This window comes from Carcharodon carcharias, chromosome 3, assembly GCF_017639515.1.
Source record: "Carcharodon carcharias isolate sCarCar2 chromosome 3, sCarCar2.pri, whole genome shotgun sequence".
NCBI classification, from domain to species: Eukaryota; Metazoa; Chordata; class Chondrichthyes; order Lamniformes; family Lamnidae; genus Carcharodon; species Carcharodon carcharias.
In genome coordinates this window covers 114,284,330-114,302,855 of record NC_054469.1, presented here as the reverse complement: position 1 = coordinate 114,302,855, position 18,526 = coordinate 114,284,330, and positions in this window count along the sequence as shown.

Sequence of the window (18,526 nt, the reverse complement as noted above, 5' to 3'; positions counted from 1 at the left end):
ATTGGCCTCCGACCGTGATTTCATGCTGTTGGCAGGCGTGATTCCGACTTTTGCATGCAACCACCAAGCGAAATATCGCATGAGCGTGCGATGAATCGCGCCCAACATCATCTCCCGCGATTTCACGGCCGATTGAGTCGGGTGCGCGCCTGCATGAAATCCTGCCCAATGTTTCATATGTAGATACAATTAAAGGTTTGCATTTTTAAAGGGCTTTTCATGACCATTGGATGTCTCAAAACACTATACAGCAATGAGGTACTTTTTGAGGTGTAGCCACTATTATAATGCAGGGAATGCAGGGGAGGTGATGACGTAGTGGTACTGCTGCTTTGCTAGTAATCCAGAAACCTAAGATAATGCTCTGGGAGCCCAGGTTCGAATTCTGCCACGGCAGATGGTGGAATTTGACTTCAATAAAATTCTGGAATTAAAAATTCAATAATGATGATGACCATGAAACCATTTTTTGACTGTTGTTTAAAAAACTTTGTCTTCCTTACCTGGTCTGATCCACAGCAATGTAGGCTCTAAATGGCCTAACAAACCGCTACAAAAAGAAGGAAAACAAAAACAGAATTACCTGGAAAAACTCAGCAGGTCTGGCAGCATCGGTGGAGAAGGAAAGAGTTGACGTTTTGAGTCCTCATGATCCTTCAACAGTTCTGTTGAAGGGTCATGAGGACTCGAAACGTCAACTCTTTCCTTCTCCGCCGATGCTGCCAGACCTGCTGAGTTTTTCCAGGTAATTCTGTTTCTGTTTTGGATTTCCAGCATCCACAGTTTTTTGTTTTTATATATATATTTACAAAAAGAAGGAAACTGGATGGATCAACCTAGGCACCGGAAACGATAATGGCAATCGCAGCTCTGTCGACCCTGCAAAGTCCTCCTTACTAACATCTGGGGGCTAGTGCCAAAATTGAAGAGAGCTGTCTCACAGACTAGTCAAGCAACAGGCTGATCATCTGCACGAGATCATACCTTATGGATAATGTCACAGACTCCACCATCCCTGGCAGGGCAGAGGTGGCACCACAGTGGTGTACAGTCGGGATGGGGGTTGCCTTTGAAGTCCTCAACATTGACTCTGGGCCACATGAAGTCTCATGACCTCAGGTCAAACATGGGTAAGGAAACCTCCTGCTGATTACTTTCACTCAGCTGATGAATCCGTGCTTGTCCATGTTGAACATAACTTGGAGGAAGCACTGAGGGTGGCAAGGGCACAGAATGTACTCTGGGTGTGGGACTTCAATGCCCAACACCAAGAGTGGCTAAGTAGCATCAATACTGGCTGAGTCCTAAATGACATCGCTAGACTGGATCTGCAGCAGGTGGTGAGGGAAAAACGCATTTAACCTCATCCTCACCAGCCTGCCTGCAGCTGATGCATCTGTCCATAACAGTTTTGGTAGGAGTGACCACCACACAGTCATTGTGGAGATGAAAGTCCTGCCTTCACATTAAAGATACCCCCCATCATGTTGTGTGGCACTACCACAATGCTAAATGGGATAGATTTTGAACAGATCCAGCAACTCAAGACTGGGCATCCATGAGATGCAGTGGGCCATCAGCAGCAGCAGAATTGTACTCGAGCAATATCTGTAACCTCATGGTCTGGCATATCCCCCACTACCATTACCACCAAGCCAGGGATTAACCCTGGTTCAATGAAGAGTGCAGGAGGGCATGCCAGGAGCAGCACCAGGCATACCTAAAAATGAGCTGTCAACGTGGTGAAACTACAACACAGGACTGCTTGCATGCCAAAGAGCGAAAGCAGAATGTGACAGGCAGAGCTAAATGATCTCACAAGCAACAGGTCGGATCTAAGCTCTGCAGTCCTGCCACATCCAGTCATGAATGGCTGTGGACAATTAAACAACTCACTGGAGGAGGAGGCTCCACAAATATCCCCACTCTCAATGCTGGAGGAGCCCTGCACATCAGTGCAAAAGACAAGGCATTTGCAACAATGTTCAGCCAGAAGTGCTGAATGGATGATTCATTTCGGCCTCCTCCGGAGGTCCCCAGCATCACAGATGCCAGTTTTCAGTCAATTTGATTCACTCCATGTGATATCAAGAAATGGCTGAAGGCAATGGATATTGCGAAGGCTAAGGGTCCTGACAACATTCTGGCAATAGTACTCAAGATCTGTGCTCCAGCCCTTAGCCATGCCCCTAGCCAAGCTGTTCCAGTTGGCTACGACACTGGCATCTACCTGACAATGTGGAAAATTGCACAGGTATGTCCTATCACAGAAAGCAGGTCAAATCCAACTCAGCCAATCAGTCTACTCTCGATCATCAACAAAGTGATGGGCAAGTCATTGCCATCAAGCAGCAATTGCTTAGCAATAACTGGCTCACTGATGCTCGGCTTGGGTTCCTTAAGGGTCACTCAGCTCCTGACCTCATTACAGCTTTGGTCCAAACATAGACAAAACAGCTGAACTCCCGAGGTGAGGTGAGAGTGACTGCCCTTGACATCAGTGCAGCATTTGACCGAGTGTGGCATCAAGGAGCCCTAGTAAAATTGGAGTCAATGGGAATCAGGGGGAGAACTCTCTGCTGGTTGGAGTCATACCCAGCACAAAGGAAGATGGTTGTGGTTGTTGGAGGTCAGTCATCTCAGTCCCAGGGCATCACTGCAGGAATCTCTCAAGGTAATGCCCTGGGCCCAACCATCTTCATCTCAGTGACCACAAAGCTTTGCCTAACATTTAGTTCGTAAATTGAATGAATTGTGACCTGGTCTTGGGAACCTATTTGAAAAACCAATTTGAACTGATGGTGATACTAATGCCTGTTAACCTGTTTTGCATTCTTCTGAAAATGTTGCCAACAATAATTTCTAGGCTTATGCTATCAATCTCTTATTCTGCGTAACATTTTAGTAGTAATATTTAATAGAATGTGATTACTCCAAAATATTCCCATGATTTAAGTACAGAGTTTCTATCGATGCATTTAGATTTAAACATGGGTTACTAACAGAGAAACCAAGAGTGAAATAAGACCAAGGAACAAAGAAATTATAGCACGTAAGGAGGTCCTGTGTACATGCCATCTCTGTGCTACTGCAATCCAAAACTTATCTCATTGCCCTATGGCCTTTATCCATGGCCTTTAATTGTCAACTGCTTACCTAATTGTCCTTAAGGAATGCAATAATCTCTGCCTCAACCATTCCCTGTGACAAAGTATCCCATGCTCCAAAAGGTGAGTACCCAAAGTGATTTTTATTAGGAATGGGTGGGTGGGTGGGGTGGCAGCAGGGAGTGATGGGGTAGAGTTGAGTACAGCAGTGCCTCCATCCCCAGTGTAATAGTCAGCTGGCTCACCCTGCTGCCGTTCATTGGCTTGAGGCAGGCCTTCCGCCCCCATTGGAAATGACATCCTGCCTCTGAGAGCTGCCAGCCAATCAAATGGCTAGCAGCTTTCTGGTCTCTGCAGCATCACTGGGAGTGGTGGCTACTGATAAGACTGTAGCTAGTCCTGAAGAAGGCATGCTGTGATGGAGCCTGCACTTTAAGGTAAGCCTTGAGTCTCACCAGGGCCAGGCTGGAAGATGCGGAAGAGGGCATTGGGGCCAAGTTGGTCTTGGTGGGGCATAGGGAATTGTAGGGTGAGAAGAACTTGGTGGGGGAGGGGGGGCTTCTGATGAGCAGGTGTAAGGGTGACAATCCCCCACTCCCCACCCACTTGACTGGACATCAGTTTGCCCATTGAAACATGCCGGGCTGGATACTTGGCGCTGGCCTCCCACGCTGTGAGTAAGATAGTGGCAGTGGTGGGAGGAGGCCCTTAAGTGGCTATTAATTTGGCCATGGGCAGGCAGCCTTAGGGTTTGGGACCATAGAACTTAGGAGCAGGAGTGGGCTCTTTGAGTCTGCTCTGCCATTTGATAAGATCATGGCTGATCTGATTGTGGCCTTAGCTTCACTTTCTTGTCTGCCCTTGACTTTCTTATCTATCCAAAATCTATCGAACTCAGTCTTGAATAAAGTCAATGACCCAGCCTCCACTACTGTTTGATGAAGAGAATTTCACAGACTAATGACCATCTGAGAGAAAAAAATTCTCTGCATCTCTGTCTTAAAAGGGGACCTCTTATTTTTAAACTATGCCTCCTAGTTCTAGTCTCCCCCACAAGACGAAACATCCTCAGGGTATCCACTTTATCAAGTCCCCTCAGGACCTTAAGTGTTTCAAAAAAATCCTGTCTCATTCTTCTAAACTCCAATGTGTATAGGCCGAACTTGTTCAACCTTTCTTCATAAGTCCTTCATCCCAGGATCATTCCTGATGCCCCACCGCCACTGGTAAAATGGCACATGGGCGGGAACAGTGTTCATAGCATGGCACCAAATTTTACAGTAGGATAAAAGCAAAATACTGCAGATGCTGGAAATTTGACTAAAAACAGAAAGTGCTGGAAAAACTCAGCAAGTCTGACAGCATCTGTGAAGAGAGAAACAGAGTTAACATTTCGAGTCTGCATGACCCTTTTTCAGAGCTAAAGAAAAGTACAAATGTGATGAAATTTATACTGTTTAATTGGGGTGGAGTAGGTGAAGCTGGATAGAAGGCCAGCGATAGATGGGGGCTAAGGAAATATTGACAAAGATGTCATGAACAAAAAGACAAAGGGAGTTAATGGTAATGGTAAGGGCTAAAGGAGGTGCTGATACTGGCATTAAGGTAAGAAAGCAGAACGTGTTAATACATGTGTTCAGGGACATATCATCAAGACGCAACCATCAGATTTTAGAAGCGTCTGATTCTTTGTCTGTCTTCAGCACCTGAGCCCTTCAGGAGCACACCGTCACTGGTCACAGATGCTGAAGAGCTGGCAGCCAGCCCCACCTTAAAAGTGCTGAGAGCACGTGGAGAAGATGATGAAACCCTTTGGTGCCCGCCCACAACATTCTGGCAGTAATGGTGGGAGCAGGGAGTGTGAGGCTGGACCATCACTTTAGTCTGAAGGCTGCACGGGCACAGTGAAGAGACACTGGACTGGACTGAGACACCTGCCTTTATCTTGTGCAGAAAAATTTCACATCTGAGTGGCATGAACACTGCTCATCAGAACAAGGAGCCATAGGCAGGGACACATTCTTGTGAGTTTATTCACAATAATGAACAGTATGCACAAGTGATTAACAACCGTGCCCAGGTTGTGCAACTACATCTTTTTAACTTTCCTAATCTTGCTGCTATGTCTTGGTGCTCCCCAGCCATCCATCCTGCTTTCGGTGTTCTGCTGTGTGGCAGTGGCACCCTCCTCAGCCTGTGGAGCTGGAGCTGCAGAGGTCACAGGAGGGGGATTCGGACGGGCCAGACACTCCAGGAGTCACCTTGATAGATGGTCCCCAGGGGTACATGTGCTGATCTTCCTCCCTATGGGTGCCCAAGGGTCCCTGGCTGACTCCTCGAGGAGAAGGTGTAGCTGGAGTGAGATTGAGCTGCCTGGCACCCTTCTCACAAACACTGTTGGAGGCCAACTATGGTGTCAGCAATGGAGTTGAGCCCACGCAGCAGTACAGGACCGATGGCCTGGACCTAGGTCTCTGTGGTGACCGCCAACACTGGTAGGATAGTGTTGACCTCAGTGCATTGGCATGCTGGCGCTATCACCTCAGCTTGAAGACAGATGGATTCCTCCATCGTGCCTTGCAATCTAAGGAGTGCAGCGGACATCCCTTCCTGATCCCTTTGCAGCTCCAGCAACTGTGACACGAGTCCAGATGCTTGTCATGTGACTCAGACTCAGCAAATTTTTGGCCTCCAGCAGTCCTCTGAGTGCCGGAGACCTGGGAAGTCCCTGAAGCCACTTGCTGTGGACAGAAAGTGCAATGTGCTCACCAGTTTGTGATCCCAAGGCTACCCTAGAGCTGGATCTCACCGAGGTCTGTGTCTCTGAGCTGGTGGAGGGGATGAGCACTGTGAGTTCTGTGACTTCAAGGAGGGTGCCTTCAGATTCCTCTTGAGAGGTTTCTTTAGGGCTTGATTGGAAGCCCTGGGTCATAGACTCTGTCGGCTGTTTCTCAGATGTACCTGAGGAAGCAAGGGGAGATAATTAATGCATGGCAGTAGCCTGTGAAAGAGGACACATCACTCACAGCATGGTTGTCTGATGGATGTTGCACTGCTGGATCCTCACTTGATACAGCAGCACCGCCCTCACCGACGGTCCAGGAATGGTCCAGATGCTCGCCGGCCAACTGGATCGCCCTGTTTTCAAAGTCCATGAGGACCTTGATTTCAGGCATTGCTCCACAGGTCTGTGACCTTGTTGTGTGCCAGCTTGTCCAGCATGAATAGGGATGGAGAGTGTGTAAGTAGGATACCTGCCCGGCCAGATGATGAGTCTGCCTGGCATGTGTGTGTGGTTAGTGGTGGCATGGATAGGTTGAGGATAATAACAGTGTGTGTGAGAGTGAATGTTGATGTCCCTTGAACTGGCAGTGAGTGAGGGCCCTGTGGATGTTTGACGGTGTGAGTTGAGAGTAATGAGGAGTACCTTACCCTGATAGAACAGAGGAGGTCATTCATCCTCTAATGGCACTGGGTGCCTGTCTTCATTTGAAAGGCGTTGGCACTAACCATGGCTGCCACCACCTCCCAAGCCAGATTAGTGAGGTTGCTGAGCATCCTGCAGCCAGAGCGGGGATAGGGAACATCATGGCGAGCCTCCACTGTGTCCATAAGGTGCTTGAGGGATGTGTCATTGAACCTGGGGGCTGAAGCCTTTTTGTCTTTCAGGGCCATGTCTTCTTTTCAGCAGTCGTTGGCTGGAAGCATTGAGATGTGTGCGCATGGCTGGACTTTAAATATGGCACCTGGTGTGCTGAAGTGGTGGGGTGATGGCGTAGTGGGCAAATAAGAGCCCACCTGCCATATAAATGGAGTGTTTCCCGGGAATGCATAATTAATGTGGTAGGTTTGGGATGACATGGCATGAAAATCCACCATTGCGGCCATTGTTTTACCCGCCTGCTACCACACTTAGGGTTGATTCTGGGTTGATTCCAAATACAGTCTGACATCTGTGGTCTTTCAGGCCAGCTCAGTCAGTAATGTTATTAATTTACTCATGGAGTTGGATAATCTGTACTATTGCATCCAACAGAACCTTGTCCTAGTGAAATTCAACATAGCACTGATGTGTCAGTTAAGTGTGGACCATCAGTGGTAAACATCAGGGGTTTTATTTGGCCTTGTTTAACCTGAAACAATGATTATTGACAATCTAGAGTGAAAACCACATTTACCCAGCAGTGTGCCCGCATCTCTGGTGGGTCTGATTGGCCAATGGAACAGGACTTGGCCAGGGGTGCTTATGGGATGATGACTCTCACATGACATAGTCTTACAAAGTTTTTAATATCTTGAGTACCAGTCCCTAGTTGCTGAAAAAGAGAATTTTGCACAGTTACCCCCTTTTTCCCCTTATTTTTGAACTTGATAGAAACATTTTGTTAGCTCATTTCAGAAGGCATTAAGAGACAACCCATATTGTGCTCCTGGAGTATGTATGGGCTAGGCAAGGTAATTAATGAGTCCAGGAACTCTCATTGTTATTTTTCTGGTGCTAGCCTACAAATTACTGATAGCATTTCAACTCATGATCACTTGTTTTCTAGTCAAATGTCGTAACCACTGGGACCCTGCACTGCCTCTGGTAGTTAATTGATAACCAAAATTTATACATTTTGTTGAACACTTTGAATGACTGCCTAAGTGTCAGACAAATGCTTTTATTGTTTCTGTTTGTTAATCAGCTTTACTTCTAATCAGGAATAAAACTTACTCTGCCAAACAAGCTAAAATATTCAACAAAATCTTTCAGTGCTGCTACATTTGCTATTAACTCATTTGCATTCTGAACAGTAATAGATTTTCCCTATTATGCTTCCTTGACTGTGAGAAAAACATTAGTGGATTCCTGCTGGTGCCTTCGAGATGAGAGGCTCCACATGGCTGTGTATTTCTCAATGAAGACCTCTTTGTCCACTATTTTCCTGAGGGCACATGTTCTGAGGGGCCATGACAGATTCTGTTATCACGCAGACATTTCAATTTTGATGACAATCACCCCTTCCAAAAAACATTTTTCCTCATTATGCCAGTTTCTCTGAAAATTCAACATTGAAAGCTAAGGAAATTGAATTTAATATTTTCTCATAGGCAAAAAATCAAAACAAGGCTTAAGTAAACAAGACATCAGTAATCAATGGATCAGGTTTTGTTTGAAATTATTAATCTAATTAGTATGCAATGCCAAATTGACATACATTTGCTTGTGTGACAAAAACTGCCCATGAAAACAGAATTAATACACAAAAATGTTACTTCATGTTTGTGGAATGTGGAGAATTTCAGTAAAAGAGCCTTAATTAGCTGTACAGGAAACAAAATCGTGTGCTGACTAAAACCAAGCAGGGAGAAAAATGTCTAGTGGTACAGCACTCCTAGCTCAGTTCAAAAAACAAGTAAAACCAACACAGAAACACACAGGTCCACAGCTACTGATTTCTGGTGTTTAGATGTGGAATTCTGAAGGGCTGCTTATATTGAGCACCCCTACGCAACCTGTGTCATCCTCAATTCCTAGCAATCACACTAACTTAAAACAGACCCTGTGATCTGAAATGCATGATAGCTCTTTGTGTGCTATTCAGTCAGACTGATAGTTTTCTGCCAGGGTCTTATTAGTGAAATGCAAAGCACTGTTTCTTACTTCACATTTGCTATTGCTCTACTATTGCTCTACTTTTACTCAGCTTAAAATAATTTGTCACTAAATAAAATAGCATCCCCATTTTAGCTTCACGTTTCTGTGAAATATACAGCTGAGTTTAAAAGTGTGCTGCAACAACCGGCACAACAACAACGAGAAGCACACTATTAGAGCTTTGAAGTGGAATAGACTACTTGAACATAAATAATGTTGTATTCTGCACATTTTCTTGAAAATATAAATACTGCAAATAGTAATGCGATGTTAGTAAATATCATTAATGAGTCATGTTCTCACTTCAGAACTGCAAACATAATTTAATATCCTATTTACTGCCTGCTGCTAAACATGAGGTGCTTTAAATTTCTTGCTGAGGACTGTCTTAAACTTTGTGTCATTTTGATCCATTAAGGCATTAGAGCGAACAGAGAATCATTCAGTCCAAGATAGATTTCAACTGGGATCCCAGAGGTGAAAGGGCAGTGTTCTGGCACTCTATGCTGCCATGCTCCCATTTGTAAGTTTACACACTTTATTTACAGTAAAATTACTTACTGCATTATTTAGACATTAACAAATTGGTCAAATTGAAATGTCGATCTAATCTACCTCACTTAACAGATGTTGTCAATTGAACTAATTATTGATTGTTTTCCTTGACTTGTATAGTAAAGATAATGACCCTGACCCTGAAATTCTGCAGAGTGTTTGTTAATCTTTCACAGTACCATAGGCAGGTAGAACCCTCAGGGACATTTTGAAGACCTAGTTCCTCTGCATTTCTGCTGTTTCAGGGATTATCCCTAATTGACTTGCACGGCATAGAATTTCCATCAGTGAGGGAGACCATGCGTGGGGATCACCTTGGCTAAACTGAGAGTCCTCATTTCTAATCCACGGCCAGAACCCAACATTCATGTGACAGATATTGGCTGGGTGAGGAGAGATGGAAGTCAACCATATTGGTATTATCTTGCTCAGAGGGTGACCTGGATCCATGAAGGCCTCCCTTTTAAAACCGAGTTTGGTGATCAGGCCCCTTACTCAGGGAGCATAAAACAGGAGTAGACCACTTAGCCTTAGAACCTATAGTGCTATTCAATTAAATTGTGGCTAATCTACAACTAACTCCATATACCCACATTTGCTCCATATCCCTTAATACCTTTGGCTAACAAAAATCCATCAATCTCAGTTTTAAAATTAACACACCACATTATAGAAAGGATGTGATTGCACTGAAGGGGGTGCAAGGGAGATTCACCAGGATGTTGCCTGGGATGAAACATTTAAGTTATGAAGAAAGGTTGTTTTTGTTGGAGTAGAGAAGACTGAGGGGCGACCTGATCGAGGTGTACGAGATTATGAGGGGCATGGACAGGGTGGATAGGAAGCAGCTGTTCCCCTTAGTTGAAGGCTCTGTCACAAGAGGGCATAGGTTCAAGGTGAGGGGCAGGAGGTTTAGAGGGGATGTGAGGAAAAACTTTTTTACCCAGAGGGTGGTGAAGGTCTGTAATGCATTGCCTGGGAGGGTGGTGGAGACGCATTGCCTCACATCCTTTAAAAAGTACCTGGATGAGCACTTGGCACATCATAACATTCAAGGCTATGGGCCAAGTTCTGGTAAATGGGATTAGGTAGGTAGGTCAGGTGTTTCTCATATGTCGGTGCAGACTTGATGGGCTGAAGGGCCTCTTCCGCACTGTGATTCTGTGATTTTGATTCTGTGATTCTGTGGTCCTGTGAACACTTGATTTAGCATCAATTGCAGTCTGCGGAAGAAAGTTTCAAACTTCTACCACCCTTCTGTGCAAAAATATTTCCTAATTTCACTCTTGAATGGTCTGGCTCTAAATTTTAGACAATGTCCCCCAAGTCCTAGACTCCTCAACAATTGGAAATAGTTTGTCCCAATCTACCCTATCTATTCCCCGTAATATCTTGAAAACTTTGATCAGATCACCCTTAACCTTATAAATTCCAGGGAATACAAATGTAGTTTGCGTAATCTCTCCTCATAGTTTATCCCATGGAGTCCAGGGGCAGAATTTTTCCATTGGCGTACAGGGGGTGGGACCTGCAAGCTGCCGCATAATATGATGTGCGGTGACGTTGAGTGCACGTCCCGAAGTCACTGCGCGCCATTGTGATATTTTGGTGGGTGGGTGCACGAAGATGTCCGTTGTGCGCCCGCCATTAACTAATGGGCCACTTAAGCCCCTTGAGGATCCAATTGACCTGGATTTTAAGGCGCCCATGTGATCTTCGGCTCGTTGTACGGATGCAACAAGCAGGCGGGTATTAGAAATTTGCATGAAGTTCATCCACGGGCGGGAGAAGAGGGCTCAGTGGGTTCATGAATCCAGACATTTAAGAGTTACTGCTCAGAAGTTAGTGAAACTTGCCTGTGTGAGGTGGAAAAGTTGCAAACGCATACCAGCTGTTTGGACTGGACTCATAGCCTTCAGGTCAGCACTTTGCAGTGAGGATTTGTTTTGAGGCCTGTAGGTTTCTGGAAGCCTCCCTGAGCCTGGGAATGGGAGGTGATCTCTCCACTGGAGGCACCTCATCTGAGGAGGAAGGGAGGGCTAGAAGGGGGACGAGGCCAGGAGTGCACATTCAGCCTGCAGGGGAGCCACCTTTGGGAGGACAGGTGCAAGCACAAGGGGCGCAGTGCCAAGAGGTAGTCCAAGGCTCAAGGGACTGCAGACGATGCCACTATCCTGCTGCCAGGGTTTAAAGAAGGTGAAGCAGCTACCTCAATATGTTTGATGTACAGTGCCAAAGGTTGCTCCATCTGTCAAGGGAGACAGTCAACTATTTCTGTCAGATGATTGGTCCAGAGATTCCCAATTAACTGTATGGGTGGACACCCCATGTTAGTGGCTCTAAAGGTCACAGCTGCCCTCAACCTCTATGCCTCTGGCTCCTTCCAGGGGCTGGTGGGTGATCTTTGTGATGTTTCGCAATCAGCTGTCCACACTTATGTCAAGCAGGTCACAGACGCTCTGTTCAGGCATGCATTGACCTTCATCCACTACCGCTGGGATGAGGCCAGCCAGACACAGCGAGCCAGAGGCTTCGCGGCCATTGCTGGCTTCCCCTGCATCCAGGGTGCTATAGACTGTACATATGTGGCCATCAAGGCACTAGCAGGTGAGCCCGGTGCCATCATCAACAGGAAGGACTTCCACTCCATGAATGTGCAGATAGTGTGTGATCACAGGATGCTGATTCGACAAGTCAGTGCAAGCTACTCAGGCAGCTCCCACGACGCTTTACATCCTCAGACACTCCCAGGTGCCGGGGTCTTCAGTCCTCCAGCTCGGCTGGATGGATGGCTGCTGGGTGACAAGGGCTATCCCCTCAGAAGGTGGCTCATGACACCTCTCCGCCATCCAAGAACAGAAGCTGAGCAGCGGTACTATAGGAGCCACACCTCCACAAGGGCTGTGGTGGAGAGAATCATCAGTCTTCTCAAGATGCACTTCTGATGCCTGGACCGTTCTGGGGGCGCACTTTAGTACCCCCCAGATCGTGTCTTGGCGATAGCAGTTGCATGCTGCGCTCTCCATAATCTTGCGCTGCAAAGCGGGGTGCTGTGGACGAAGAAGATGTAGGTGGAGTGGCTGCGGCTGAACACGATGAGTTCAGCAGTGAGTCCGAGGATGAGCACACCTAGGGAAATGCTGAGGGAGCACACACTGACCCGGGCATACTCCAGGGAGGCAGGGACACCTGGGACACTCTAATCCAAGGAACCTTTAGCTAGCACAGCACATATGGTCCTCCAACACAAGCCTGGGCTGCAGCCTCCATTCTTAGTACAAAATCTGTCAGGATAGGAGCATTGATGATGGGCCCAGTCAATAAATGTAAATGACACACAAATCACTCATCAAATCTCAGGAATCCATGCACCTACCCCAGCCATTTTAGACGACATAAATTTAATGCTGTAACAAAAGTCTCTTGACATAAGAGAAATAAATGTAAGGACTCCATTCCATTCTCTCAGTTCCTTCACCTCCGTCGCATCTGTTCCGATGATGCTACATTCAAAAGCAGTTCCTCTGACATGTCCTCCTTCTTCCTTAACCGAGGTTTTCCACCCACGGTCGTTGACAGGGCCCTCAACCGTTTCCGGCCCATCTCCCGCGCATCCACCCTCACGCCTTCTCCTCCCTCCCAGAAACATGATAGGGTCCCCCTTGTCCTCACTTATCACCTCACCAGCCTCCGCATTCAAAGGATCATCCTCCGCCATTTCCGCCAACTCCAGCATGATGCCACCACCAAACACATCTTCCCTTCACCCCCCTTATCGGCATTCCGTAGGGATCGCTCCCTCCGGGACACCCTGGTCTAATCCTCCATCACCCCCTACTCCTCAACCCCCTCCTATGGCACCATCCCATGCCCACTCAAAAGATGCAACACCTGCCCCTTCACTTCCTCTCTCCTCACCGTCCAAGGACCCAAACAATCCTTTCAAGTGAAGCAGTATTTCACTTGCATTTCCCCCAACTTAGTCTACTGCATTCATTGCTCCCAATGTGGTCTCCTCTACATTGGAGAGACCAAACGTAAACTGGGCGACCGCTTTGCAGAACACCAGCGGTTTGTCCGCAAGAATGACCCAAACCTCCCTGTCGCTTGCCATTTTAACACTCCACCCTGCTCTCTTGCCCACATGTCTGTCCTTGGCTTGCTGCATTGTTCCAGTGAAGCCCAACGCAAACTGGAGGAACAACACCTCATCTTCCGACTAGGCACTTTACAGCCTTCCGGACTGAATATTGAATTCAACAACTTTAGGTCGTGAGCTCCCTCCCCAATCCCCACCCCCTTTCTGTTTCCCCCTTCCTTTTTTTTCCAATAAATTATAAAGATTTTCCTTTTCCCACCTATTTCCATTATAAAAAAAAACAAACCCCCACTAGAGCTATACCTTGAGTGCCCTACCATCCATTCTTAATTAGCACATTCGTTTAGATAATATCACCAACTTTAACTTTAACACCTATGTGTTCTATTGTACTATTGTCGTTGACATCTTTTGATGATCCGCTTCTATCACTGCTTGTTTGTCCCTACAACCACACCCCCCCCCCACCTCTCTCTCTCTCTATCTCTCCGCCCCCCCACACACACACCTTAAACCAGCTTATATTTCAAATCTTTCTTGGACTCGAACTCAAGTTCTGTCGAAGGGTCATGAGGACTCGAAACGTCAACTCTTTTCTTCACCGCCGATGCTGCCAGACCTGCTGAGTTTTTCCAGGTAATTCTGTTTTTGTTTTAGAAATAAATTGGTGTTGCACTTCACACACAGTCAGAAGGGACTCATAGGGGGGCCAACAAAAAACCACCAGTGAAGAACCCAGGATGTGCCTAAGGTGCCTTCATTTTACATTTGTGGGTGCTATGTCTTTGTGCTGTCCCCTCGCTGGTACTGGCATATGAGATAGGCTGCTCTCTCTCCTGTCCTGTTGGTCACAATGTCCTTGGCAAATGTCCCCTGGCTGTGGAGTCTTTGTTTGCCTCGCCTAGGAGGGAGATGCTAGCACCGCAGCTGGCATCTCCCCAGTCGTTGCAGCCTCATTGGGTGCCCGGTTCACTGACAGAGGGGCGGAGGAACTGCCACCCTGAGAGGCGCCCGCAGAGAAGCCAGGCAGCTGCTCAGCCGACAAGAGGTCCGTTCGGCCCTCCCTGCTCAGTGTAGATTAATGGGCACCGAGGTGGGAGACCTGGTGCTCAAACTACCAGCTACACGGGCACTGACCACCTGAGATCAATGCCTCTGTGAGGGGTTGCAGATCTGAGCGCAACCCCAGGAACCCTTGATACCGTCCCTGGAGCTGCCTCTCCATGAGAGTCGCCATTCTCTCTATGGAGGAAGCTTGGTGCACAGCCATGAGGCTCAATGCATTGGCTACGGTCAGCGTGGACTCCTGCACCACTGACACTAAGCCAAGAACAGCCTCATGTATCTCCACCAGATGCTCCCACACACCCAGCTGCATCTCATCAGTTGGCTGCATCGCCAACGGCTCCAGAGGTTCATCATCGGCCATGGACTGAGCATGTGACTGGGCCCCTGCAGTCCTCCAACTGCTGGCGCCATGGGCACTCTCTGTCTCCACCAGCCCCTCCAGCAACACTGGGCCCCTGCAGTCCTCTGATTGTGGGAGCCATCGGCATTTTTAGTCTCCGCTAGTTCCTCCAGCGACTGTGAAGTGCCCTCACTGCTGTGCTCCGGGACACTAGCCGAAGGTGTGATGCCCACCAAGGTGCCAGTATCTGCGCTGGTGCCTGCCTGGCAGAGATGGTGTGATGCTTCTGATGGTGCAACTCCACATCCCTCAGGTATCAGAGGGAGTCCCTGCAGCTCCAGATCCCGGCTCTGCACTGCTGATGCTGAAAGGAGAGTAAGGAAATTCGATCAGTTAGCATGTGGGCAATGTCAATGTATATGCCTGTCCCCCGGAGCATCATGTGTTCATCATTCCACACGCAATGGGAAAGCCATGTTGGTGACATCACCCACTGAACAATCAGCACTGCCATGGCTGTTGGGAGACTACTGGTAACGTGAGTGCTGGCCATACATACCTGCCTGTGGAACCCCAGCCTCTCCGGCTCCAGTGGACCTGGGCGCATGCCACCTCTCCAGATCAAGGGCCTCCTGCTCAAAATGGCTAAGCAGCAAAATCTGGTCTGGCCCATGGTCAGTCCTCAGCCACTTGGCGGTGTTATGAGAATTCTTCTCCTGGAAATGAAAAAATAACATTGATAAGTGATATTTGTACTGTCAATGTCCTGGCAGCCAGCCCACCCCAAGCCCAGTTGCCCATTGCAGGGGTGCAATGCATCCTTCCCCCACTGCTGCCGAACATTCGCACAAATATGCCAGGTGTGTCCTTCCCCTCCACGCACCCTTGGCCTTCATCACACTTGGGAGCACACACCTGCTGTACAAGGAGGCACAATGATGTGGAGCACAGAAGGCAGCAGATCTATCTGTGCCACACCACCTTGAACATCCCCTCCCACCATGTCATCACCCTGACTTCGACATGTTCTGGAGATCGAGCACTGTGCCTGGGTGCAGGTTTTCCAGGTCGCCCACACCACAGTCATCTGGGTGTCAGTCCACCCACATGCTGCGGGTGCAGAACCCATCTCATCACAACCCTCTCAGGCTGACCAACGCATAGGGAATATCTGCTGGCCTGCCCAGCTGAGGACACATGCCATCAAAGACTCGCTACTCTCAAGCCACTCAGACATGGGTGGTCCACCAGTGGGGGAGAAACTTACATGATGGGTGAATGAACAATGCCAACATGCTATTCACCCTTCTCATGTGCAGCAGGACGTTGAAGCGCTTGCGGCACGGGGTCCATGAGCACAGCACCACGTCGCGGGAGGTCACAATCTCCACTACCTCCTCCCACACACGCTTGGTGAAGTGGGGTGGATTTCTCCTCCTGTCCTCGGGGACAAGCACATGCCGCCGTGCTGCCACCTCTTCGAGGAGGGCAGCAAGGCACTCGTCTGAAAACCTGAGCACACAGTGACCACCCGCCCTACTTTCCGGCATGGTGAGCCTTGATGTGCCTTGGCTCTGACCTCTGGCCATGTACAGCAGCCTTGGAGCGGCTGCAGCTTGGCCTTTAAACAGGCCGCTGGCTCACCATTCGACCCGGCGACAATTGCTGATTGGCCTCCGCCTGCCCACTCCTGCCATCCCCAGGAGTCGCCAAGCACACTGGGTGGGCTTTAGTTTGCCCGCCCATGTAAAATGGCGGTGTGGTCCTGATCGCCGGTGACCCCACCCAACATGGGGAAAATTCTCTCCCAGATATCATTCGAGTGAATCTATGTTGCATTCCCTCCAAGGCCAATATATCCTTCCTAAGGTGCATACCCAGAATTGCTCACAGTGTTCCAGGTGTGGTCGATCCACAGTTTTGCATAGCTGAAGCATGATTTCTGTCCCCTTGTATTCTATCTCTCCAGATATAAAGGCCAGCATTTCATTAACCTGTTTGTTTATTTTCTGTACCTGTTTATGGCATTTTAAGGGTCTGTGAATCTGTTTGGACCTCCACTGTTTCCACCTTTTACTTCTTAATTCTCTGCCCAAAAGTAGATCCTTGGCTATCATTTGCCAAATCATACGAATTAGGAGCAGAGTTAGGCCATTTGGTCCCTCGAGCCTGCTCCGCCATTTCAATAAGATCTTGACTAATCTGATTGTGACCTCAACTCCACCTTCCTTTCTATTCCCTTATATCCTTTGACTGCCTTGCCAGAGAAGAATCTATTTAACTCAGTCTTAAATATATTCAAAGACCATACCTCAGTGTTCTCTGAGGAAGAGAATTCCACAGGCTCACCACCCTCTGAGAGAAAGAATTTCTCCTCATCTCCATTTCAAATGGGGGAGCCCTTATTTTTAAACTCATGGCAAAGTGCTGTAATTTTTTTTTAACTACAGGTAGGGTGAGGAAGCAGGCCTTGACTCTACCTGGCATTAATCAGATCCACATGCTAGCTGTCCAGCCAACTGAGCTGACTGGTCCCTCTTCTACCTGTTTACAATTAAGAAAATATCCTGTTCTATATCTTATTCATGTCCAAAGTGGATGACCTCACATTTACCTGCATTGAAACCCATTTACCTGCATTGAAATCCATTTGCCACAGTTTTGTGCATTCAGTTAATGTATCAATATTTCTTTGTAACTTTATGTTTCCACCTACATTGCTAAAAATTACTGCCTATCTTTGAGCCATTGGCAAATGTGGATATCCTTTCATCTAAGTATTTAATGAAAATAGTGAATAGTTGAGACTCCAATGCAGATCCTTGCATGATACCACTAACCACACATCCTGCCAATGAGAATAACTGCCAATTATCTCTGCTCTCTATCTCCTTCCGCTTACCCAATTTCTTCACCAGGTCAATAATTTGCCTTCAATCCCATGAGTTTGACTTAAACTGACAGTCTCTGATGAGGGACTAGGTATCAAATGCCTTCTGGAAGTTCAAAGAAGTAACATCCATAGACATTCTCTGGTCCACTACTTTAGTCACCTTTCAAAAAATTCAAACAAGTGAATGTAGGCAGCAAGGGTGGAGTGGGTGGGGGGGCGCGGGGTGGGGGTGGGGGGAGGTGGGGGGCGGTGGCGGGGGTGCAACAATATTAGGTCCAGGATTGGGCGACATATCAGATGGAATTTTCCCAGTCCAGTGGGGCCCAGTGGCCAAGTCTCAAGGTGGGACTGGGGTAAAGTTCACAAAACTTGGCTTTGGGTGAATGGTGGTGTGCCGTGTCTTCTTGTGATCTTCCAGAGGCAGGTCATCACTGGCAGAGGCTAGTGCAAAACCGGCATAATTAACTGCCCATTTCTGGTCAGATTGATTCCATTCCACAGGAGTAGCCTGGCAGCTTGGGCATCATTTATTCAATTGAGTTCAATGTCTCTTCAGCAGACGCCACAAGATGGACTGACACTCGCAGTCCCCTCCTGCAGCAACAACGCCCACCTCTGGCAGCTGAGCTGCAATCCTTCCAAGTTTGCAGGGCCGATAATTAGGCCTGCAGCATCAGGAACCCGCTGACAATCCATAATTGGACGATGGGCTCAGAGGTGGCATTTTAATTGGCCGTCTCTGGAATGGTCACCCAGGCAGTGACCTGATCGCCAGTAAGGGGTTAGGTCCCAGCCCGAACTGTGATTAATTTTTAACGGTCAC